The sequence below is a fragment of the Alligator mississippiensis genome, chromosome 10 (genome assembly GCF_030867095.1).
Source record: "Alligator mississippiensis isolate rAllMis1 chromosome 10, rAllMis1, whole genome shotgun sequence".
In the NCBI taxonomy this organism is placed as follows: domain Eukaryota; kingdom Metazoa; phylum Chordata; order Crocodylia; family Alligatoridae; genus Alligator; species Alligator mississippiensis.
Genome location: NC_081833.1, coordinates 47,781,828 through 47,808,539, shown reverse-complemented (window position 1 = coordinate 47,808,539; position 26,712 = coordinate 47,781,828). Strand labels below are relative to the sequence as shown.

The 26,712-nt window shown below is 42.1% G+C and overlaps 1 long non-coding RNA gene across 1 annotated transcript; it reads left to right on the top strand.

Annotated features, from left to right (window-relative positions):
* Window positions 1–189: 189 nt before the first annotated feature.
* LOC109285698 (uncharacterized) lies at window positions 190–26,056 on the top strand. The gene is made up of 4 exons (XR_009455259.1): window positions 190–328; window positions 4,528–4,607; window positions 25,444–25,616; window positions 25,936–26,056. It is a non-coding gene; the product is annotated as an uncharacterized LOC109285698 (long non-coding RNA).
* The last annotated feature ends 656 nt before the right edge of the window (window positions 26,057–26,712 follow it).

Sequence of the window (26,712 nt, the reverse complement as noted above, 5' to 3'; positions counted from 1 at the left end):
GAAAAGGACTGAAAAGGTATAAAAAAAACCCCTACTTTCTTAACTGTACAGAGTCTCACCATGTCTTTAAGACATGTCCTAAGACACATGATAGGACATTGTGGGGAAACTACACTTCTGCTGGCTAGACATCAGAAGAGTCAGGCAATCACTTTTATGATTTTAATGTATGTGTACATAGGCAGATCCAGGATTTCAGAAAGAGAGCTGTGGGACCAGTGACCTGTACTGCTGGGGTGGCTGTACCTTGGCTCCTTTGCTGCCATACCACACAAGGGTGGACAAACTGTTCTGCAGAAGCAGCAGTGGGAGAAAGTCCTTCAAGCAGGTAAGAAACTTCCTCCCCATTCCCCTTCCCTTGGTGCTTAGCAGCATGTCCCCTCCCCTGACTTTTCCTCGCATCCACTCCCCCCGTCACTGTAACCATGCTCAGGTGACCGAGGACATGGGCTCTGTGGTGGGCCACTAGTGGGGTGCTCCTGTACTGAACCAACCATCTCACTGCACCCAGCCAAAAACTAAGCTCCAGGTGTCTCCCCTGGGGCACCTGACTGGCTGACCCCCTTCCTGAAGCACACCTGCAAGCCAGGGGTAACCACTGCCACCACTCAGACTCAGGTCTCTGTCTGGGCCCTGTGCTGCCTGAGATACACAGGCCCTGTAGACCTTGGAATCTTGGAGTACTTCTATTAGCCTGAAGCACAGAAAACGGCCTCCCTTAGTCAGCCGCGCAAAGGGAGCAAAAAGGCATGCCCAAACCCTCTTAAGCATGTACCACAAGACTTGCTAATGGATAGCTTTATTGGGTAGAGAGGGCAGGCTTAGGGAGGGGTACAAGTAAGAGAAGTATCAATAGAATAATTCTGACCAAACAGAACTGGCCTGATAGCCACTTGATACATTTCTAGATTACTGTAAACTACATTTCTAGTTAAGTTGCTGGTAATTTACTCACTTCTGCATCCTGAGAGAGAAAGAGAGCTGCAGAAGTCCAAGTTTCTGTGTAAATGTCCCAGCATGTTTGCCAGTCTTCTTCCTGGAGAGACTCTTAAATAGTCCCTGTGACCTCACCCCCTGGACCCAGTCACGGACAGGTGTTATTTGATACCGGCCAATCAATTTGAAAAGTGGCATCTCCTACCTTGAGAAGGGACCACTGCCTTAGGACTGCCCTCCCAGGCTAAAGGCTGTCAGTTTAACAATAGACCTGGCCACAGAGAGAGGGAGATTCCCCCTCCCTAGGGGATCCCTTAGGCAACCAGGTTGTTGCCTAGCAACCAGGTTGATAGACACATGAGAGAGAGAGGGGAAACAGAGTACCCCCAAAGAGATAGAGGAGGCTGGAATTGGATTCTTTCACAGGCTGTACAGACACTCCTGCCCTGCTGCAGGTGGGCTGCGTGTGGAGTCACTTTGTTAGAGATAGCAGTAGGAAGATTCCCTTCCCCTGCCTTTGCTCCCAGGCTGGCAGGGAACTTGGGGAACCCACCTGCTGTTGCTACTGTCTCTGGTTGAGTCCTGCTCCATGTGGAGCCTGGCTTTAGTGGGCAGGAGCCTCCCAATCCCTGCCTTCCTCAAGACAATGGCAGCAGTGAGCAGAGAAGGGGAGAAGAGGTGCTGCTGAACACGGCAGGGAAAGGTGGAGTGTCTATTTCTGTAGAGGGAATCTATGGCAGATCCTTCTTAGTGACAGAATCTAAGCTCCAAGTATCTCACTTCTGCTTGCAGACAGAGGGGCATGTCACCCTTCATTTCTCTGCCTGATTTGCAAATCAGGTTCTTACTTGCTTTGGGGACTTAAAAAAAGAGTCCCTGGTGGCTGTTTCCCCAGCATGGTTGACTGGTGGGGTGGGGGAGTGTTTACAACACTGCGCCCCTCCTGGATCCACCATGAATTTGTATGACAGTAGTACCTAGATGGTCTCTCTGGGAACAAGGCCCCCCATGTGATGCACTGTGCAAATACAACACAAAAGAATCCCTGTTTTGAGGAGCTTATGAGACAAGGCAGACAGACAGCAGAAGGAAAAGCAGGGGTACAGATGGTGAAGCATTTTGCCCAAGGTCCCATATATAGGGACCTACTGAAATCTGGTATCCCATAATTTTCTCATGAGAAAATTGGAGGATTGCAGTCTTAACTGCATGACAGTTAGGTGGGTAGGAAGCTGGATATGGGGTAGGACCCAGTGAGTTCTAATAAATGGATCTGTGTTGTACTGGCAAGAAGTGGCCAGTGATGTCCCTCAGGGGTCAGTGCTTGGTCCAGTGCTTTTCAACATCTTTATCAATGATTTGGATGTAGGGTTGAAGAGCTCACTGGCCAAGTTCGCAGATGACACCAAGTTATGGGGAAGCATGACCATGCTTGATGATAGGCTGCAGATGCAGGTGGACCCAGACAGGTTAACACGTTCGGCATATCAAAACCAGATGAAGTTCAACATAGAGAAATGTAAAGTGCTCCACCTGGGGATGAACAATCTCCTGCACACATACAAGCTTCGTGGTGCCAAACTGACCAGCACCATGAATGAAAGGGACCTAGGGATAATAATAGACCACAGTATGTACATGAGCTGTCAGTGTGATGCTGTAGCCAGCAATGGATCTCAAGCAAAACCAAGGAAATGATTCTTCCACTTTGGGCACTGCACTTAAACAAGGACATGGACAAGTTTGAGAGAGTCCAGAGAAGAGCCACCCATCTGATCAGGGACTTGCATGGCAAGCCATAGGAGGAAAGGCTGAGGGACCTGGGACTCTTCAGCCTAAAAGAGAGCAGGCTGAGAGGGGACTTGGTAGCAGCTTACTGCTACATCAGGGGAGTACATCAAGGGCTCAGTGAACAAACTGTTCATCAGAGCACCTTTAGGGAAAACCAGAAGTAATGGCCACAAACTCCTGGAAGACCATTTTTGGATCAACATTAGGAAAAACTTCATAGTTAGGGTGTCCAGACTATAGAATAAAGTTCCCTCCAGAGGTGATGCAATCACCTACCCTGGAAATCTTCAAAAGGAGACTGGATAGTCACCTTGCTGGGGTCACCTGACGCCCAATTGTCTTTCCTGCCTAGTGCAGCAGAACTGGACTCTATGATTTTCCGAAGTCCCTTCCAGTCTTACAGTCTATGAATTCATGAATCTATGAAATCACAATTATGTGATTTTTGTGGAAACCATGATTTTGGGCAGGCTTCACAAAAAAGCATGGGCTCAGTGCTTTTGGTGGGCTCACTGAGGGAAAAAACAACAACAACAACAACAACAACAACAACAAAAAAGCTTACCGGCAAACAGAGAAAAGTGCACAGGAAGCCCTGCAGTCTTGCAGCCCAGAGAAGGCAGAGGGAGGAGGGCAGAGGGCAGGCCAGGGATGGGACTGAGCAGGGATGCTTGCAGCAGCCTGCTGTGAGCAGCCCTTCCCTGCCCCACCACTCTCCATCCTCCCCCTCTCTCCCATCCCTTCCCTTCCCCCTACACCTTCCCTACTGTGCTCCAAGACTGCAGAGCTTCCCATGTGCTTTTCTCTGCTTGCTGGTAAGTTTGTTTGTTTGTAGTTTTACAGTAAACCTGCCAAATGTGCAAAGCTTGCTGCTTTGGGATGGCACAAAACTTCAGCCTCACTACCTTGATTAAGCCCAGGGCAACCATTAACCCACACTAAATAACACACAGATTAGTGGATTCCCTGGGCTTAATCAGGCTAATTAAGCTGTGGTTTCAGGCCATGTGGCAATCTGTGGGGAGGAGCAGAACTGCTTGGGCCCCTTGGGTCAATCAGTGGCCCCTGCTGTGCTAAGCCTGAGAAAATGGTGGCTGGCCCTGGGATCTGGCCACAAAATTAGCCAGCCGCAACTTTAAGTTTTGTAGACTTCCATCTGTACAATGTCAGTGGTAGTCAGTAATTGTACCCAGATCTCCTGATTTTCAGTCTAGGGCTATGGACACCGGATTTCATTCATGAAAGTGAGATTTATCTGTACAGTTGTTTAGACATGCACCTGAAAGTTGATGGTCTTTACTAATATCCAAGATTATCTCAGTTTAGATAGCATATATTAGCTTAATGACATTAACAAAGTAAAGGAAGCACCCAAATGAGGGGTTAGTGAACTGTATAAATTTTGAGCAGATTTTTTTACATGTAAAACCTAGTACTAATGTAAAGGGAGTAAGTTAATGATGTAGATGCTTCCACAGACTTATGATTATTAACCTTTTACTTGCCTGTTTATTCAAGTGAGGTGGCAAGTAATAGGACAAAATCAGATACTTTAAAAATGTATTTTGGTTTTAACAGCATGGAAACACTTAATTTGTCAGCAAACCAATTATTAATCAGATTAATGGACTTTCATAAATCCACTGTGTTCCTATCGTGTTTGTTTGATTTATGTTTCATGAATACAGAATAAGGTTCTTCACATGTTACTAGAAGCTTAAATATGAAAGATATAAAAATCTAGAAGCACTCTCTACTGTGGGCTGTATGTTTGATGCAAGATTTCTGATTACTGCCTAGTTTGCCAGCAGTTCACTGGGAGCAAGAGGAGGAAGGGGAAGAGGAGCCAGACACCAGGCACTAGATCCTGTTCTGAGAAGGTAAGTGAGCCAGGGATGCCTATGTATTTGGCTTGCTGAATGTTTGTTTGGTGGGCTGTGTGTGTTTGGGGCATGTGCTTTGAGTATCCAGGAGTGCTGATAGCTGAATGATTGCTGGATGTTCCTACTAGGAATTCAGTATTTTTTTTTTAGATATTTACATATCCTACTCTTCTACCTAATTAAGCATGAATGACTCATGCCCCCAGCAGCTGGGGGGGCACGGCGGCAGCAGGAGCACAGTGGTGGTAAGCGGGGTGCACCACCATGCTCAGGAGGTGCATGTGCACCTATGTACACCCCCTACGCATCGCCCCTGCAATTAAGAGTAGCAGAAGAGTCTTGCTGCCTGCAACATTTTTATTGCAAATAATCCTTAAGTCTGACAAATCCATAATAAGGGGGCAGAGCCAAGCCCAGCAGGGTATAAAAGGAGACTCCAGGAGTGACCAGGGAATGAATGAACAGGTACAGCAAACAGGGAAGTTTGCAGGTCAGTTTGCTGCTCCCCTCTTAGAAAGGGAGCCTTTAATGTAAGCTATTTTTTTCATTAAAAGTAGCTAACCAGTATATATTTAGTGTGAATAGCAAAAAAACAGGAGTTACCTTTTCTCGCTGTAAGCTTGGTGAGAGGAAGCAGGGAAAAGGGAACCTTTTGGGGCCAAGGAGCAGTGAACAGGTCAGCTTACAGGAGAGTTTGCTAGGGAAGGTCTGCTTGGAAAGAAGGGAGAAAAAGAGAGGTGGAAGATTTAGAGACACAGAGAAATGCTTGGAGGATGTTGCCGTGCCAGAGCCACTGCTACTGCCAGCTGCCTCTGGTTGCAACTGTGAAGTGTCTCCAGGCAGGATCAGCTTGAGGACTTCATTGATTCAATGCTTGTGGAAGGACTGTTAGAGGCAGCACTAGAGCAGGAAGAGAATGTGGACTCCCAGGAAGGTGATGGCTAGAAGCCTGTGACCTCTGGCAGCAAGCAGAAGTCTTCATCTCCCCTTGCAGCAGTTTGCCTGGAGAACAAATGTGAAGCCCTAGCAAAAGAGGAGGAGCACATTCCATTGGTGAAAGGCCTCCCCAAGGTTAGGAGGATCGAGACCACTGCCACCAAGAGGAAGTAATGAGTGGTGGTGGTTGGAGACTCCTTTCTTTGGGGGAATGGAGGCATCCATCTGCTGGCCTGCCCTATTGTCTTGGGAGGTCTGCTGCTCACCTGGAACCTGGATCCAAGATGGCATGGAGAGATTACTAAGACTCATCTGGCCCCTATCCCATGCTGTTCATCCATGTGAGCACCAATGATACTGCCAGTGACCCTGAATAGATCAAAAGTGACTACAGGGCTCTGGGTGCAAGGGTGAAGGGGATAGGGGCTCAGGTGGTGTTCTCCTTTATCCTTCCGGTCAAGGCAAAGGACTGAGGCAGGAGCAGATGCATCCTGCAGATCAAAGCATGGATGTGCAGATAATGTCATCAGCAGGGCTTTGGCTTCTTCAGGCATGGGTTTTTGTTTCAAGAAGAAAAATTGCTAGGAAGAGACGGAATCCAACTGCTGAAGAGAAGAAAGAGCATCTTCATAGGCAGACTTGCTAACCTAGTGAGTAGGGCTTTAAACTAGGTTTGCTAGGGGATAAAGACTAAAGCTCTGAGGTAAGTGGGGAAGTGGGTGACCAGGAGAGAACACAAGAAAGAGGGTAGAACAGGAGATCTTCTCATTCTTTCTGAGAAAGTAGGGCAATTGGGTAGTTACCTCAGGTATCTGTACACGAGTAAGCAGGAAGGATTGGAAGTCTTTGCATAGTTACTGAACTATGACATGATTGGAATAATAGAGACATAGTGGGACAGCTCACATGGAATGGAACACTGTCATGGATGGGTAAAAGCAGCCAAGTTTCCTGATCACAGGCCCTGGTTCTAATGGGGGGCTTCAATCACCCTGACTTCTGCAGGGAGAGCAATACCACTGTGCAGAGGAAGTTTTTGGAGAGTGCCAGGAACAACTTCCTGGTACAAGTTTTGGAGAAGCCAACTAGGGACCATGTGCTTCTTGGTCTGCTGCTCAGAAATGGGGAAGAATTGGGGCTGAGTGTAGAAATGGATGGCAACCTGGGCAGCAGCAACCATGAGATGGTTGAGTTCAGGATCCTGAAGAAAGGAAGGAAGGAGAGCAGTTGAGTAAGGACCCTGGACTCAGAAAAGTAGTCTTTAACTCAGTCAGGGAACTGATGGGCAGGATCCCCTGGGAGAACAGTCTGAGGGGGAGAGGAATCCTGGAGAGCTGGCTGTCCTTTAAAGAAACTTTACTGAGGGCACAGGAACAAACCATCCTAATTCACAAGAAGACTAGCAAGTATGTAGAAGACCAGCTTGACTTAGCAGGGAAATCTTCAGTGAGCTTAAACATAAAAAGGAAGCTTACAAGAAGTCAAAACTTGGAAAAATGACTAGGGAGGAGAATAGAAATATTGCTTGGGCATGAAGTAATGAAATCAGGAAGGCCAAAGTGCAAATGAAGTTGCAGCTAGCAAGGGACATGAAGAGGAACAAGAATGTCATTCTACAGGTATGTCAGCAACAAGAGAAAGATTAGGGAAAGTGTGAGTCCCTTAATGAAGGGGGAGGCAAGCTATTGTCAGATGACAGGGGAAAGGCTGAAGTACTCAATGCCTGTTTCACCTCAGTCTTCACAGGCAAGGTCAGCTCCTAAAATACTGCACCTAGTAGCACAGTTTGGGGAGGAGGTGAGCAGCCAACAGCTGTGAAAGAACAGGTTAGGAACTATTTAGAAAAGCTGGTTGTAAACAAGTCCATGGGGCTGTATGCAATGTACCCGAGGGTGCTAAGGGAGCTGGACAATAGGATTGGAGAGCCACTAGCAATCATCTTTGAAAACTCAGTGATTGGGAAAGGTCCTGGATGATTGGGAAACAGCAAATGCCCATCTTAAGAGAGGGAAGAAAGAAGACCAGGGAATTACAGACTGGTCAGTCTCCCCTCAGTCCCTGGAAAAATCATGGAGCAGGTCATGAAGGAATACATTTCTAAGCACTTGGAGGAGAAGGCAATTAGGAACAATTAGCATGGATTCACCAAGAGAAAGTCAAGCCTAACCAACCTGCTTGCCTTCTATGAAAAGATGACTGGCTCTGTGAATGTGGGGAGAGCAGTGGGCATGATATACCTTGAGTTTAGCGAGGCTTTTGATATGGTCTCCCACAACATTCTTGCAAGCAAACTAAGGAAGCATGGGTTGAATGAATGGACTGTAAGGTGGATAGAAAACTGGCTAAATTGTAAAGCACAAAGAGTAGTAATCGCTTGCTCCAGGTCTAGTTGGCAGCTAGTATCAAATGCAGTGTGGCAGAGCAGTATGGGGTGCTCCTGCACTGAGATACTCGCCTCACTGCATCCTGTCAAAAACCAAGCTTCAGAGGCCTCCACAAGGGCACCAGCTTCTGATCAACCCCCTTCCTGGAGCACACTCACAAGCCTGGGGTAACCACTGCCACCACCCAGGGTCTGGTCATTGCTCGGACCCTGTGCCCCCCAGGGTGCACAGGCTTTGTAGACCTTGAGGATGCTTGACCCACTGCGAGATTGTGCGGTGCTTCCCTTTGACCTGAAGCACAGACAGTTGCCTCCCTTAGTCAGACGAGCCAAGGGAATAAAAAGGCATGCCATTCCCTCTCAAGTATGTACCCCAAAGCTGATTACAGTGGATAGCTTTATTGGGTAGAGAGGGTAGGCTTGGGGAGGGATACAAGTCAGAGAAGTCTTAAAGGAAAATACCAGAGCAAACAGAAAGGGTTTGGTAGCCTTTTGACAAGTGACTAAAACACTAGATTCTAAATTCCCTGATACATTTCATGTAAATTACTCACAATTCCATCCAGGGGGTGATTGAGCCTGCTTTAAAAGCAGCATGGCTTGCTGGCTGTGTCCCCAAAACATGGCTTCCTCCTCCTCCTGGAGAGCCTCTGCCTTAAATAGCTCCTCCCTCCCCCTGTCCCCCGACCTCACCTGCTCGACCCAGTCAAGGCCAGGTGTTGTTTTATGGCTACCAACCAATTTGAAAAGCATCACACATTGACCAGGACTTAAGTCACTGTCATCCCTCTCCACCCTCCCAGGTCACGAGGCCATAACTTAAAACAATAGAGGTTAGGTGACTCAGATCACGTACGGCATAACCCAGGGCAACCAGATTGACAGACAGGTGAGAAAACCAAGACAAAGAAAAGGAAAAAAAACCTGAAAGCTGGCGGCTGGAAGATGATTCTTCCACAAGGAGTGCCCCAGGGGTCGGTCCTGGGGCTAGTTTTGTTCAACATCTTCATCAGTGATCTGGCAGATGGGATGGTGTGTACCCTCAGCACATTTGCAGATGACACCAGGCTGTGGGGAGTAGTAAATATGCTGGAGGCTAGGGCTAAGATTCAGAAAAATCTCAATAAATTGGACGATTGGATCACAAGAAATCTCATGAGGTTTAATAAGGACAAGTGCAAAGTCCTGCACTTAGGATGCAACAGTCCCATGCACTAGTATAGGCTGGGGGCTGACTGGTTAAGGCCCAGTTCTGCAGACAGGGACCTGGGATTTATAGTGGACAATAGGTTGAGTAGCAACCAACTGTCTCCCCCTGTTGTGAAGAAGGCTAATGGCATACTGGGCTGCATTAGTAGGAACGCTGCCGGCAGATGAAGGGAAGTTATTATTCCCCTCTACTCAGCACTGGTGAGGCCACTTCTAGAGTACTGTGTCCAATTTTGGGCCCCCCGCTATAGCCTGATGTGGACAAGTTGGAGACAGTCCAGTAGAGGGCAACAAAAATAGCTGGGGAACTGGGACACATCACTTATGAGAAGAGGTTGCAGGAACTGGGCTTATTTAGTCTGGAGAAGAGAAGACTGAGGAGGAATTTAATAGCTGTCTTTAACTACCTGAATGGGGGGGTTCAAAGAGGATGGAGCTAGACTGTTCTCAGTGGTGGCAAATGACAGAACGAGGAGCAATGGCTTCATGTTGTAGCAAAGGAAGTTTAGGTTAGATATTAGGAATTTTTTTCTCATGAGGAGGGCAGCAAAGGACTGAAACAAGTTACCCAGAGAGGTTGTTGGAATCTCCATCCTTGGAGGTTTTTAGACAAACCTGGCTAGACAAAACTTTGGCTGGGATGATCTAGTTGGGAATGGTCCCACTTTGAGCAGGGGGGTGAACTAGATGACCTCCTGAGGTCCCTTCCAATCCTAATTATCTGTGATTCTGTGATTTTATTGGATGATGGTTTAATGACACTTTAATTTATGTTCATAGTGCTGTTCAAGGAACTCTGTTAAAAATAATTAAAAACAAAGTACAGTCAAAATTATTTTTCTAATTGTTTCTTTGTACACTGTTAAGAATTTATATAACAACAGTAGAGACATAAAGGGCACAGGCAGTAACAACAGATAGAACAGGTGCATTCAATAGTTAATTTATTTCAATCAAAGTAACAATTAGCTTGGCAATATTAAAGAAGTTTTCAGAAACTTTCAAGGGAATTGGAATCTAAACATATCCTGAAATGAAATCTACATCAGAGATTTTCAAAGCCACCCAAGGTAGGGGTGCTTAGTTCCTGGTGCAATGTCATGTGTCCTGCAAGGCTCCCCTTGGATCCATGCAGGGTAGGACCTGATCCTGCTGTGTAGGGCCAGATGGGGGCAATGTGTTTTGGGATCAGAATAGAGCCCTTTAGTGGTCACTGAAATTGGTGTTAAAACATCTACTGACATTCATAGTGCTGGATTAGTCCATAAGGTCTTCATAATGAACAACAGAAGTTAATGAGAGCATTACCATTGACTTTCAGCAGGCATGAGATCAGGTCTTTAGGGCCTGATTAAAGTTAAGCACATGCTTAAGTGCTTTTCTGTTTGGAAATGCCTTCATGAATCAGATTCTATGTGAATAACAGTTAAAGCATTAACATTAGAAGGAAAATAACTTTCTATTATAAGTCCAAAAAGCTTATATACAGGGAATGACTGAATTACTAAGAACCCTTTCCCCTCTCCACCCTCTCCCTGGAAGCAAATAATATAGAAATAAGACTAGGGACCAAATTCAATAGCTTTTCAGATTAGTAATTTCAATGTAATTATAAAACACCCTCTATTTCAGTTATATTGCTACTGAAATTAGTTGTGCTAAAATGCATCTTCCCAAATTTGTCTTATGTAATTTATACAGTTATAATTTTACCTGTAAGTCAGTAACTTTCCTTCTTACTAAAGTAGGGCTCCAGGGATCTTTTAAGAAAAGAAAGAATAAATAAAACCAATTTAAGGAATCATTTAAACTTGTACTGTGTTAGGTAAAGCATACAGAAACTATACCCAAAATTACAAAGCCATTGTCAAGTTGTAGTTTGCTTTAGTTTAATTACTACAATTATTCTCCTTAAATGATTTATTAGCTTCCTTTGTAACTTTGTCACAGAGTTCACTTGCTATTTCAATCTGTACTACAATCTGTACTAGCCATTAAAATCAGAGGTTTTTTTTCTCTTAGCAAGAAGTAAATCTGTACTCTTTGCCGATTTGTTTATTACTGTCTGGAAACTTAATCCCCAGCAAAGTCAGAGATTTTAAATATGTCAAATCATCTTAAAGCTACATACTAGTTATATGGGTGACATTATATGTGTTCATGAGAAATTCATTTCAAGTACTACAAATGAGTCCTTTAGTAATACCCAGGAGTCATAATGTCTGTGACATAATGAACCCTCCTAAATTACAGCCTAAGCTAATTAGATCAGTTATTGCTACATTCCAATCCTTGAAACAATTTGCTTAAAGTGGTAGTTACCTTTAATGAAAAGACACATAACTGAAAATGTCAGCAACCTTTTACATGCTACATGACTTATCATACAAACTGCCTAGAGTGAAGTGCTGACAATCCTGCGGCATCTTTGTCACCGATGAGACTGATTCTATCATAAATGTGGTAGTTTATGGCATACAGAAAGTATGGCAGTCCCCGGGGTAAAAATTTGAGGCAAGAGTTTTGATCTTCTTTTTGTTGTCATTCAGGTGTTTAATGTGATGTTCTTTTATCTCTTCATTATGCTTTTCATCTCCTGCTAGGAACTCAACAATATTTTTAGTTATTTACATACCCTAAACCCTTCACACTTGAGCTTATGAAGCAAGGAAGTAAAAAAAGTGAAATGGCTCAGTTGGTTAAAAGTAGGGGCAGGCAAAGTCCAGCCCAGAGACTGAAACAGGCCCACAGCAGACTCCATTCCTCAGCAGCCCCTGCCTGTGTCACCCGGGTTCCACAGAGACCACAGTAGCAGTAGTGCCGGGACAGAGTGGGGCCAGGTTTTCCATGGAACTGGCCCCAACAGCACTGGCAGGGTGTGTGGCGGGGTGGGTAGCTGCTCCAGGGCTGGAAGTGGGATCTTGCAGTGGTGACAGTGTGGTCTGGAATGGGTTAGAGCTGTGATCCACTGTCTGCACTCCCTGGATCTCTGAGATGGAAAGGAGGTGCCTGGAGCAAGTGGGCAGTGGATCGCAGCTCTGCCCTGCCTCCAGACCACAGTTCAGCATTTGTCACCCTTTCTGAGAATGACTTGCAACATTTACTGAATTCCTTTGCCCATGCTTACATCCCTTTTTGGCCTCTGTATTAATGTAAAGAAAACTGAAGTCCTGTACCAACCACCTCCTGACAGAAACCTATCATGCCCCTCACCACCAGAAATAAAATTGAATGGCAGCTAATTAAACAACATCAAGTCCTTTTGCTACCTAGGTAGCACAGTTACCAATGATACCAACATGACAAAGGTTTTTCAGCACACTTAAAGTCAGCTGTCTCAGCTTTTGGTTGCCTACATAAAAGACTATGGAAAAGACGGGGGGGGGGGGGGGGGTGTCAAAGTGTTTACAAAATGCCAAGTTTCCAGACCTGCTGCACCCTTGTCTCCTATACTCATTAGAGACCCACCCCCTTTATCATCACCATATCAAAAAACTTAACTGCCTGCAACAACACCACCTACACAGAATAATGGGAATTGAATGGTCTGACAAAAACACCAACAATGAAGTACTACAACTGACAGCCATGCCAAGCATGGAAGCCATGCTAGCATGGAGACAAATGACTTGGGTCAGCCATGTCATATGTATGGTTAAAAACTGACTGCCTAAGAAAGTTCTATACAGTGAATTAAAAAAAGGCAGTAGGAAGATTGGTCATCCCACACTGCATTAAGCTGTACATAGTCTGCTGGGCTGGACTTAATGTCCTGGGAGGATATGGCCCATGATAGGTGAGCTTGGCACTCTGCTACAAAGGACACAGAATGAGAAACAGAACATCATTGCACCACCTTGGTCAACAATATTAGGGAACATAGACACCAACTTGCCCTGGCATGTTTTCTGAACCCTACATGTGGAAACTAATTTCCAGTGTCTGTAGTAGTCATACTTAAATATGAGTGACAGTCACTTACTGTCACACTCAGATGTAGGAAGCTGGGCCTGGGGGCAACTGGAAGATTGTGGCACCAAGACAGGTCAGGATCAGGATGGGCATGTCTGGAGACAAATTGAGTAGGGAGCCGAGGGGTCAGTCAAAGAGGGGAGTCCAAAAGTATGTTAAGCCAAGAGTACCAGAGGAGCAGACAGGGAGAAAGGTTACCAATGAGCTGAATCAGGTAGCCAAGAGATCAAACTGGAGGAAGTAGCGGAGCAATCATGGGTTATATAGAGCCCTACTTTTTGTTCTTGTTTAGGTGTGTATATGTGGGAAGTGGAGGGTCTGTTGAGCCCAGATAGCTATTCCCTGTGGCAGGGACTGAGTGAAGGGTTAGGCCCTTCTGAAGACTTCAGGCCAGCCTTGACAAGTCTTGAGGATGAGCCATACAGATGGCAGGCCAAGGTGCCCAGTTCAAAGCCATAGTCTTGTCAAGCATTTTGGACATGGTTGAAATGCCAGCAGTTGGAAGGGTGGCCAAATGTTTGTTCTAGAGTGTCTTAAGGGGACTCTTTCAAAGAGGTGTGAATTAAGGAGTTTATTGTGCATTTTCCCCCATAAATGCAGAAGCTCCATGTGCAGCAGTATATGTATAGGTCCACTATTCACAACAGAGAGAATTATGGAAAACCTGAGGTGCTCTGCTTATCATGAAACCAACTCCACTGAGGATCCCTACTCACGTGGATTTGGAGATAGGCAACAATATATCAACAATATATCTTGCTAGAAGAGGTGAATGTTTGCAAGGTTGATGCCACATTCAGTGCTCATAACCCACCCCCCCGCCCTGAAATGCTGAGATACTTATGCCTTGTGGTTCCACAACCACCTTGTTTCCCGCAAAACAATGCAATGGCCTGTCTTTGGAAATCTGCATAAGCAACTTTGATACTAATCCTATGGCTGGGCAATTATTTCAGTGGGAGAGACACTTAATGAGTTTTGGTGAGCTGTTGAGGGCCACAAATAAAATAAATAGCGATGATATAATTTTAACAAATGATAAATAAAAAACAAATAATATGTTAAAAATCAAACACCTACTGTAAAATATTTTAATTTTATTTCAAAAAATAGCTTTTTTTCTGGATTTATGCTTTTTTTTTCTGGTAGCATATATAGAGGTGCATAATACCTCAAAATAAAGTCTCTCTCCCAAGGGAGCCAAAACTAGCCAGTAGGACACTCAGACAAGGGAGGATGCCCCTACCCCAAGTAGAGCCCTGCTACCACCCAGCCACACCCCCCCCCCAGATCACAAGTGGGCTCCTGCTTCAGCCTGAACCCCAAAACACCCCTCAAAAGCCATCTGCACCCCAAGCCTGCCTGGCCCACCCCTTCTCATCCACACTTGCCCTGACAAAGCCTGGGGAAGCCCAGCCCCCTCCATCCTGCCCCTGCTCCCTGCCAGGGCCATACAAGCTGTGCCCACCCACAGCCCGGGGGGCCCCTTCCCCCAGGAGAAGCCAAAAGCCCCAGGTCCAGGACACTGGGGGCAGTCTCACTCAGGCAGATGGGATGGGAGCCATGCTGGCTGGAGCTGGGCTGGCTCATGGCACTGCACGAGGCAAGGCAGGAGGCTAGGCTGGCTCATGGCACTGCACGGGGCAAGGCAGGAGGCAGAGCTGGGGCCAGAACCAGAGCTTCACCTCCTGGGAGGCATGTGGGAAGTTCCATCACTTCTGGGCACAGGTGCAGAGCACCTGCCACATGTTCCTAGTGCCCAAGGAGGCTCTGCCAGCTTCAAGCCACAGGCAGGCAGGATACTACCAGCCCAGCCCAAGCAGGGGTACCAGGGTCCAAGTCTGGCTCACCCAGGGCCTGTTGCATGGTACTGGTCGGGTGGCAGGTGGGCAGGGTTCCTTCCCTCTAGTGTCCCCTGTGGCTCCAGCAGAGCCTGGAGCTGGAGCTGCCATCTTGGCGTCTTGCCCGGGGGCCGGATAGAATTAATTGGCAGGCCAGATATGGTTTGCGGACCATGTTTTTCCCATCACTATTAATGTGTTGCCCACCCCTGTTCCCAAATTTGCTCTTATTTCTGTATTACAAATACATTGGTAGATTAAAGTATACAGTATTACAGCATGTTGTTATTATTGTGGTGGTTGTTGCACTGTGTTGTTGTTACAAGTTTCACCTTATATTAGCAGATTTACAGACCATATCTGCACTGCATGACTATTCATACTGTACTATCTAACCTTATGAAGACTCAACTGGACCTGGATTCTCTGAAGGCTGGCTTTATATCACACTTCCTTCCTCACTGTTGAGTTGTGATCTATGCTCCTTTGCCTGCATCAGAGAATAAGGATGTTTATTTTTTCTTTAACATTCTTTAATATGCTTTTTAGTGCATTCCTTCCCCATATAGGAAACCCCCTTCCTTTTTTTTATTATGTTGCTCTTTAAATTTAGTTAGTTAGAAATATTTTTTCTTCTTTTTATTAAGATTTCAATATTTTGTCAACTGCTTGCTTCCCACCCTCACCAGGCTGGCAACAGAAGTAGATGGACCCTATCAATAAAAATACTATTACTAGTATTACTTTATTCAAGATTAGCTTCTGAAAATTCTAACCACAAAAGCCCACAGACCTTCCCATGGCCAACACCCACCTAAACAAATGTTGTATTGAATAGAAACTAGTGTAGGAACTCCCTTGCTTTAACCTTTCAACGAGTAGTTGGTTTTTCGTTGTTACTAGGAAAAAGTCACCAATCCCTTCAGCTAATTTGTAAATACTCTTTTAATTTTACTGGGAGTTTGCTGTGTGGACAACTGTGGTGTCATGTACACTACTTTACTGACTTACAGAAAAAAACATGTTTTCACGTGAATAAGAAGAATGCCACCTGTTATTACCTTGCTGGAGGTATAATACTAAGTCTATGCTAAGATAGCCAAAATAGTAACTAACTCTTCTTTCTCTCTCTTTCTCTCTTCTGTAGCCTTTGTACAATAGCTACAAAAAACCCTGGGATTCTTAAAGAGGCTGACAGGCATGGAAAGGTCAAAACAAAGCAGGAGAGCTATTTTGGCATATTCCTTCTAGACTCTTGATAACTTTCAAGTGTTTTTTCTTACCGACCGAGCAGTACTTTTCTTTTATAAAAAAAAATTAAGAGATGACAGGCTGAAACTGCCTACTTTCCTTTCAGTGTCAGAAGAGGTAAATAGTTTTAGTCTGTGGTGGTTTCTGATTGAATATCCTTTTGAAGTAATGATAGCTATAATTTAAAGCAACAGTTACCATATTTTCTTCTCTCTATGACATTCTTTGATGCAGTAAGTATAAATCTGCTTAAAATAGCTGTAGCTTTGCTTGAATATACTACCAGGACCCTTGGAGGTTCTGCCTCTAATTGCCATCATATGTAACTAATATCACAAACATAACTGGCTAATGACAAGGTTACTGCAAATAATTTCTTGACAGAAGAAGAAAGGTAGATCCTGAGATGCACATTCAGTTCAAACTGTTTGCTTAAACTAAACCTTTTGCAAAGAAATTCTTTTTAATTAACATAAGTAGTGCTTCTCTGTAATGAGACTGTCTAGGCCTGGCTGTGGATGCAACTGTAAGCTGGGATAAGATGTACTTTATGTTATGACATAGCATCAGAAAATGGTGTAAAAGGGGTTTCAGAAATATAGAAATCAATTTTTAATAATATTACATGAAAATATAAATGTTATTATTCTACAGAAAAAACTCTTGTGAAAGAACGTGTTTTCTGTTTCTTAAAAAAGAAAAATTTAATTATAAGTGGAGGTTCACTGGCCTCTCACATTGCATACTCTACTTTGCTGAAACAATTGGTAGCTTTTCTTGCCAGGGGACTGTGAATGGAGTTAACAATTCCTGAATCATTATCTGAATTCATTCCAAGTGGATTCACACAATGATATTATTCTAATGGACTTTGTAATCCAGCAGAAAGGAATAACACATTAAATTATTAATTATTTCAAACACTCCTTCCATTTTTATTGCTGTGAAATTTTAAAGGATTACTTAAATGAGTTCTAATAAAGGGTCAGTTTGATTTCTGTATCAGGGGCCCACACCACAGACATGGTCTGGAGAGCATAGGGAATACAAGTACAGAGAACAAGTGCAAAGCATAGGGACAGGAGAAGTCAGAGGATAATAAAAGGGGAAACAAAATGGTACACCAAATGGAGAACCCTGGACAGTACCCTGAAGGGAACTTGATCTATAAGTAAGGTACTCTGATGGGAAAACTGCCTATAAAGGAAACAAAGGGAAAGGTCAAAAGAATCATTCAATCCACTGAATATGGGGAATGAAGAATGGAAAAATGGAAATGGGGTGCATACCATAGGGTTAAAATAAGAGTTCCAGACTGAGCAGAAGTTTGATCCTTCAATCTGAGTTGGGCCTTTTTACTATATTTTATTTAACAATCTACGCATGTTTTAATTTCAGCTCTGACTCCTAAAATCAAAGTATTATCCTCCAGGCTGTGGATGTTTTTTGGCTTCATCAAGAAAATCTTACTAATCTCTTGTCTACTGCATTGCAAAACACTGCTCTCAATTATTTTAAAAAAGAATTCTGATGGTGATAGCAGTGACATAACAGATATTTTTAAAAAGTCTCAGGAATTAATCAGCAGCCAAAATAACCTTTCCCTTCTGCTTTCCACATTAAACAACACTGAAATCAGTTTAAGTGCTCCAATAACCTTGAAACATGTTGAGCACAGAAGTTGCAAAATTGGTGTTACCCCTTAAAAACACATTTAGACAGCCACTTTTTTGTAAAAAGAAAAAAAAGCCTTTGTGTTATTAGGTGGGGATAGGCTAAGGAACTTCATGACCCTTTGAAAATTAAAAGTCTGGCTGAAAATGCACTGAGGTAATCATTTGTGTCACAACAGGTTTGCTGCTGAAAGCTTTCTGTGTATTAGTTTAGAATTGCATACTGCGACTCTCAAAACCATCAGAGAAGTTTGCTCATCTCTTTGCTCATCAATCACATCATAATTTGCATATTCACAAATCCCAACAAATTAGAGAAAATAGTGATAATTTTAAAAAATCACCAGTGTATAAAGTTCCCTGAAAACAGACCACAAAATGTAGCGCTATCTAGTACCACCAGTTTCAACAGGACCTAAGTAATTAACTTAACTCGAAACAGGATCTAGATGTTTAAGAATATATTTCTGGGCTGGGGGGGGGGGTTTCTTTTTTTGTTACAAGAAATGTATTTCTGACCTGTTAGCTGGGAGAGCTAGATGGGATAAATGTCTTCAAAAGGAATCAGAATTGGGCCTCTGGCAGTATGAGAAACTATTCTTTACATTTTTGTATATTCTTGAAAGCTCTAGAGCCAGCTTTGCACGGTTCCTCCTTACTTATTCCTCATTCCTGCTTGAACATCTGTTTGAAGTGGTGTATACCATACTAATTTGTTTTGAGTTTTTTGCATGCTTGGATATAGTCACAATCTTTCAGTTCATTTTCACTAATTTGCCTAGTTTATATGCTTTGATCTCTTGTAGGTCCCCATAGTTCATGAGTGTTGTGTGAGTGGGACAAATATTTCAGCAGTATTGGTTTTCTCAGCTAACTGAAATGGCTTGTAGATAGCTGAGAAGGAATTCAAGATGGAACTCGCTTATTATTTTCATATATGTTAGTAATATCAAGAAGCAATTGCTATAATATAGTGAGTTGTGGTTTGGTTACACTATGCTGTGATCTTATTGGCTAGCTTTGTACAGAGAAAAAGAGGTGATTTTTTATGGGATAACCTAGAACAGTGAGTTCCTGTCCTCTAGTTGATTTTGTAATACAAGTATAAGTAATTACCAGGCACTTTTTACAGGAACTATATATAATTTGTTATTCTCAGGAAGAACATTTCCGTTAAAGATTTTTAAACAGCGAATTCTATCCTTATGAACAAGAAATGTCTTAATAGTGAATGAACAGTATACAGCTGGCCTAGCGAGAGTATTGTCTTCTATCGGTGAGCTATTGTTAAAGAACCTAATTAAAATGATGACTTTTTCTTTGGTGTTTAAATATTATTTAAGGATTTCATTGTTCAGTGCTTGTGTGAAAGTAATATTAAAAGTGCAACCTGTAGAAGCACAGATTCTTCCATGGACATTGCTATTTTTTAATTTGGGATCTTCTCCAGTTCTTTATTGACAGTGGAATGTCTTTCTTAGCTTTACTTCTGCTATGAACAAAATGAACACAAACTGTTATTACTCTGAGGCAGTAAAGCAAACCCATGAAGCTTTGATTTTAAACAGATTGCCCCTGTGGCAAGAAGTATTTGAAATAGGCTCTTGACTTGCCTGGTCTCATTTCCAACCATCCTATTCAGAGTGAGATCACTCTGGATATGACTGCTCAGATCACAACCCACAACTTGGAAGTCCCACCAGTGCTTGACAAACCGCTACTCACGAATGCCACAAGGCTACAGCTGTGGTCAGAGAAAGTGCTCAAGCCTGAAGTCCCCTTAATTTAAAAAGAGACCTGTTATGAGGCATTAGCTGTGCTTGGATACTTTGCATCTTGGTCCAAAACAGCCCAGAGCTGCTGGGGTTATAGAAGCTACCCCATCTTTTGGAGTATTAAGAGCTGATGTTTGTGGTAAGGACTTCTATTGTTTGGCTTTTGATTTCAACAATTGTTCATTACGTCTGGTTCTGTGGTGAGAAACAGCTGTGGTTCAGTTTTTTTTTTTATCACAGTCATCTGTTTGTTTTATGACATGAATAGCCAAAGTGAGGCATTTTAAATGTATGCATTACAAATTAACATAAAGACTACTCCGAATCATTGTAGGCAGCATCCAATTCAGAAGGCATGTTGAAATAAGTCCATTCTAGACCTACCCCTAAACAGCTTTCAGGAAGCATATTTCTTCAGGTCTCCCTTGACAGCTTTCTTATAGACAACAGAAATGTTTGGTTGGGACTATACTTTGTCTTGGAGATTCTCTTTTTGTCCCTCTACTGGGGACGCAGTTATTAGCTTTCCTCTTATTACACTCTCATACAGTTTCTGATACCACAGGTTGTTATTCTCTGTCAGAAGATGTTTCACCTTTCTTTTATGTCCCATTCCTGATGTCAGACTATGCTGATACAAGTATTTGCCCTGATTCATTTCAGCAGAGACCTAGTGTAAAGCTCTGTACCATATATGCTCTTTATCAATAATTGCTGATCCATCATTGTCCTGGGGAGGATCTGCTTCTGTCAGTCCTAGTATCAGCTTTCTTCTCACCTTCTTGAAACTTCACTTTCTCTTGTAAATGTCCCAGATGGTAGATCCTGTGACATCTTTTTGATTCTTCCATTGTCTCCCCAGGTGTTTCAAAATGTTATTCAATGAACTTCTGTGATTTTGAAAAAAAATTCTTTCTATTAGCATTATCAATCCAAACATACAATTATTAATACAATGACAGAAAAAAATATTCTAGTAGTAAATTCAGAGCCAAGGTATATTACTTCGTATCACATATCAACATATAGGTTCTCCAGACACACTTTTTCCTTAAAAGTTGTTGAATAGGCAACTAAATAGAATAGATAATACAGTATTTCAGTTAATTAGCAAACTGTTTTCAAAGTGTTTCAAACAAAAATCTTCTTTGATTCTGTATTATTTTATTAATTTATATTACAGACCCTGATGCATCTATTTCAGCTGGACTTTTAAAAAGTTGTGGTGCTATAAGATGCATGCTTGCAAGACTATTATCATAGTTCTTGGGCATATTTTTAAGCATTGTCTATCCTTCTTTTTCTTAACATTTTACATAAATGTTGTAAGAATGTGTTTGTTTGCACCATCTCATTTAGAACCTTTTAAAATTCCTCCTCAAAGTCAAAGCATACCATTGCATTAAGAAAAATAAGCATGGCACCTTTATCAGTCACGTGCTGCTTGCTTCTAAAATATCTCCCATTTGGAAGTCTTTACTGTAATAACTGGGATATGAACACAAAGGCTGGAATTTTCCCAAACAGAAAGCTTTAAGCCATAATTTCTTAGTACAAAAGCCTCTTTTTGTTAAATTATATATAAGTATTTTCGGCAGGACCTCCTATGCACAAGTCTGCAGGAAGACTTCACTTTTGCAGTATCAGTTGAAAAGTAAATGTTCATCACCATTTGCATTAATATCAGTGTTACAAACACACTCTTGCTTTTTTCACACATGAAAGTGGGGTATTTGCTCAGAGATATATGCATTCAAGTTACCATCTGCTTTTCATTCTCTAAGCTGCCATTTTCTTGTCCCAAATAACTTTCTTTTAAGCCTTGCAGAGCAGTGTTCTGGAGCCCAAATGCTGAATCAGAACTTAGATAAAACACAAGATGGACATTAATACAGCACAGGGGTGTATCTACACAAGACACTAACTGCGTAGTAGCTTAATTACACTGCTCAGTAGCACATCACGGCATGGACAGTGCTAATACACCACTGTGCAGTATTATTAGGCTACTGCACCGTAGCATCACCTAAAAGACATTCGCCAGTGTTACTGTTCAGTAAATCTGGTCACTGCGCATTAATTTAGTACTTGGTTATACAAGTACTAAATTAAATACTCAGTAACCACTGCGCATTAATGAACATGTAGATGCGCCCAGTGGGTACATATTTGTTTATATACTGAAAAAGAGGACCAGCCTAGTTTTTTTGCTCTGATACTATCACATCACCTAGTGAAAATTTGGCCTCTTGCCTTTCCATTTAATCTTTATGTTCATGTTAAAAGGAGGAAAAAAAAAATCCTATTATTAAAAAAAATTGCTGCTGCATGTCACAGAAAACTAGAGCTGAGATTTTCAAAGGCTATTTTAGTGGAATTTGGGAACATAATCTTATAGACTCTTTTGAAAGTCTAATAGTTCTCTGAAGGGCATGAATTTGAGGATTTTTCCCATCTTGTTTCAAGGCATTTGAAGCATTCTGAGAGCATGGCATAGCAACTTTGACTCCCTCCTCCTCCCCTCCTCCCCACACGCTTCATTCCGTCTACAACCAAGCTGATATCTAGTGGCACAGGGAGGGAAATCTCAAGGTCATGCTGGATCTGATGTCTGTTATGTGATAACACATCATCCTGGCTAGAGTAACATTTTTTGGATGCTCTGCATCAATCTACAGCTATCTCATAATTAGCTTCCTTCATGACTTGATGATGAGATTGCAATTAGTAAGCACTTTACAACTGTAGTCTATAAAATCAGTTATGTGCATGTTCTATGATATTTTTTCCCATGAAATTTTTCTAAAGGGTGTGTAATGGGTATGTAGCTAAACAAAGAAAATGTGTTTGTCTTTCAGCACATGAGTATTTAGCACAGAAGAGTCAAATCTTGTTGTGGAGAAACAACCTTTTTCATCTGAAGTTTTATACGTTTTCCTTCCCCTCCCATTCCACCCTAACTAAACCAGTATTTGGACAGCAGTTCATTCAAAATGGAAAGTTTACAAGTCAGTGTATAATTAGCAATGTGGATAGATCTGAAGCATACTTCCATTCTCACTTAACGTATCCCACATTAGTTTTTGCATAATTTGACCATTCAAGAAAAGTACAGCTACATAAAATCTTTAGATTATTTTTCCCTCTAAGAAGTTGGTTTGAATCTTAGGAAAATTGCTAAGTATCCAGGAGGACAGGAACTCTCCACGGATCTAACTAACCCTGAGGGCCATATTATCACAGAGATTAACTATTCTCAACCAATTTCTCAAATTCATTAGGCAGGTAAGGCTTTCTATCAACATTAGTTGTGTACTTTCTCTTTCTGTCTCTTTATTCTTAAACATATGTATTAGTTCCTTGATATGTGCAGCCTCTCACTCCACTTATTAATCAGCATCCCAAATGTTCATCTTATCTCAGTTCCACATTTTATTCTTTTTAAAAGCAGATAATATAATTTTGTGCTGTACTAAAAGCTCTATTACAGATTGGTCCTTCACAACACTGTGGGTACATCTACATGTGTATTTACTACGCAGGGTTAGACCGCTGTCTATACGTGCAGGCATTGAAGTGCAGTAACTTTGTGTGTGGACCAACTTGGGACTAAAGTTAGTCCCAAGTCAGTCCACCCATACAGTGTTACTGCACAGTAAGGTGTCTACACGTGTGTTACTGCGCAGTAACTAATCAGTAATTTTGGTTATTGTACAGTAAATGTGCACATGTAGACACACCCTGTATGTAGGTAAAAAGGCACCAGTAAACATTGAGCTGCATGCACAACACTTAAGAGGGTTAAATATTATACAAAAAAAGGTCAGTATTTCCTAAATGTTAGGAAATAGCCTAACAAACTTAACGGATTTAGTATAGAGCCACATAACAGTGACTAAAAAAAAAAAAGCGTCTATTCTGAAAGGACTCTGTGGGTTAACTTAATCAATAGATAAGGTCCTCCACAATGCACAAACCACACATAGGACCTATAGGCGTTGAAGGCAAACAGAACAACTCTGTAACATGGATCTGGTTTGCAGGGTTTGTCCAAGGGACTAAAACATTGAGAATCCAGAAGTGGGCTCTGATACGACCAAGTACAAATGTATGAAGGTCTACAGACATACTTCCAGCCCTTTCAATCCATACTTAAACTGAACAGAGGTGCAGAGAGGCTACATTTGCTCACTGTACATGGTGTAGGGAATTTCATTCAAAACCAAGGCCTGGAAGGAAAGTCTCCATGACATTGCCTTGGAGGAAAGAACAGGTGATCCTTATTCCCAAACACATACAATTAGAATACTTCTCTGGAATCAAGTTCCCTTTCTTTTCTCATCATATAGAATATAAATATTTTCTCTTCACATAAAACTTCTTCAAAATGATAGGCTGCTCTTTTACCAACTCATTTAATAAGTTTAATTAAATGGAAGCTTATGGTAATTAAACTAAAAAGCCTGAGGGCCCTGTTCTGTCAGGACTTACTCCTTGCATAAGACCAATTTCCATATAATTTAGACAACAAAAATAGCGGAACAGTGCCCTCCCATCTAATTTATATGAAATTGGTTTTTTCCAACCTAGATTTCTATGACACTGTAAACAGTTATGGTATCTTAGGAGAAGTTAAATAGCTAGTTTACAAATATATGAGAGGAAGAAAAGGTAATGCTTTTTAAAGTGAAAGCTTTTAACCCCCCCACTAAATGTCCAAATTAATGCTGTAATATAATAAACTTGCATAAGGATCAAAAGTCTTCTAACAATTTTTCTAACAAGGCAGGTTCTTCCTTCATTACAGATTTGCATGTTTATTACTTCTGGGTGTTTTCTTCCCATTTCTACCATTTGTGATGAATGCATAAAAAACCCATGATCCATAGGTTGGAATTTCTCAGTGTCTCTTTCATAGTGTCCAAAAGGAATGGCATGATACATTATCCCATCTATTTCTGCCCATCATCTATCCACTCATGTGATGAAGTAGCAGTATTCTGGCACTCCTTTGTGCCCCTGCCCAGGCTTTTGTGATGCAGGCAGGCTGTCCACAAAAGGGAGGGCCCTTTATACCATTTCTCTCCCATGCTCAGGTGCACAGCAGGGCTGATAATTGATTCCTTAGTACTTAGCGACCTTGCTATACAGACAGCTCCACTAGTTCAAACAGCTTGTTTGTGTAAAAGCCAAAGGTCTTGTAACAGAGGATAGTGGAACTGGAATCATCAGCAAGAACAGGCGACACTAAACACCAAACAGTCCTTGAGCATTGTGATGTTCTGTTACAGACACATAAAATAAGCTTCTTTGTTATTCAGTACACTAAGACCAAGAGCCTAATGACATTTACATCTTATTGGAATGGTCAGATAATGGACACCTAACTTTGAAATTTTCTTTAAGAACTTATAGACAGGGCAACAGCAACTTAAGGAACATAAATCTGATGATAATTCTCACGTCTGTAGGGCTGTGTTGTTAAAGTATTGACCATTCCAATACTGCCTAGTTGCTTCACCAGTACTACAGAGCTGCTAGAAAACAAGTGGTTAAAACTGAACCCAGGCATGATGGAAATATTCCTTGTGAGATAAGACATCTGGAAGATCTTGTCTGCTTTATGATTGACCCATCTATTAGTGTGATTTGACCCAAGCAAACTGAGAAGGTTTGCATCCTGAGGGTCATTTTTTGACAGTAATCTGAACATGGAAACCTATTTTTTAGCAGTCATCAAAGCAGTTTAAAAAAAAATCTAAAGTATTCAAAATTTGTGACCTTTACTTCCAGGCACAGACCTCGTCATGGTGATCTATGTCTTTGTGGCCTTAAGGCTGGATTACTGTAATGTGCACCCTGGAAAACCACCTTCAGGGTAGAGATATGGAAGGACACAGAAGCACAAGTGCTCAAGGGCCTTCACCTGTGAGAGATGGCAAACCTGTACTCTGCAAACTTCATTAGTAAGTTTGATTCTATGTTTTTACTATGATTATTTAAAGCCTAAAACAACATGAAGCCAGACTCCCTGAAGAACCACCTTACTGCTCTTAGTCCCTCTTTCACTGTTGTGGTCACTGGATTTGAAAAAGATGACCATTAAAATATGATTTCATATTATTATAACATTGTGATATAAAGAAGACAAGTACAAGGGTGTTCTCTGTCATGGGTCAACAGCTCTGGAATGAGCCATCCCTTGTTGATCTGTACAGCATGCCTATGACATGCTTTCGGCTCAGAACTTCTATGTGCCTGCTCAGTTTGTGTTCTTTGTTGTAGGATTGTTTAAAAATATATAACATGGCCCATTGAAGTTAGAACATGAATTCTCAGCCCATGTGCCCAGGAACTCTGGGGTGCCATAAGATCCTTTGAAGGTTGCCACCAGGTGTGAGGAAATAAGCAGGTAAGTGTAGGCACGGGCTGTCCATGCCTGGCTGTTTCAAAGACAGAAAAAAGTTCCATGAGGTCACTTAGACAGTATCCCTTTCAAAACAAGATTATTCACCAGTACTTGTTTAGTAGTTTCATGTCCAGTCTAACTTAAATAGTATCCAGGTAGTAGGACTTCCATAGCTTTTTTTAGGAAACAATTTTTAACCCTCATACATTAACTATTAGGAAAGTTCCTTGATATTTTGAGCTCATTTTGCTTTTTTTCCCCCAGTTTGGCTATATCCTTTTCTACATTTATATTATAGTGAAAGGGACTCCTGAGCTAAAACACCAGATTTTAATTTACTTGTATTTTATTGGGTTATTAGAACTTAGAACTAGATTTCCATGCCCTGTCTTCACAAACACTACACCAAACATACCCTCCCTTTATAAACGGACCTGAGTATCCTTAAACATGAGGGTTTTTAACATAGAATCCTAGACTGGACAAGTGAAACCACCTCCATTGACAGTCTATAGCCTGGTAGTGATGCTTTTGCTTATTTTGCACCTGCTCTTATTAGGCAAGTTGTTCATAACCACATGCTTTTTGGGGATTGATCCTGCCGATCTCCATATGATTAGTCTAAGTGAAATTAGTGAGTTTAGTTTAGTGAA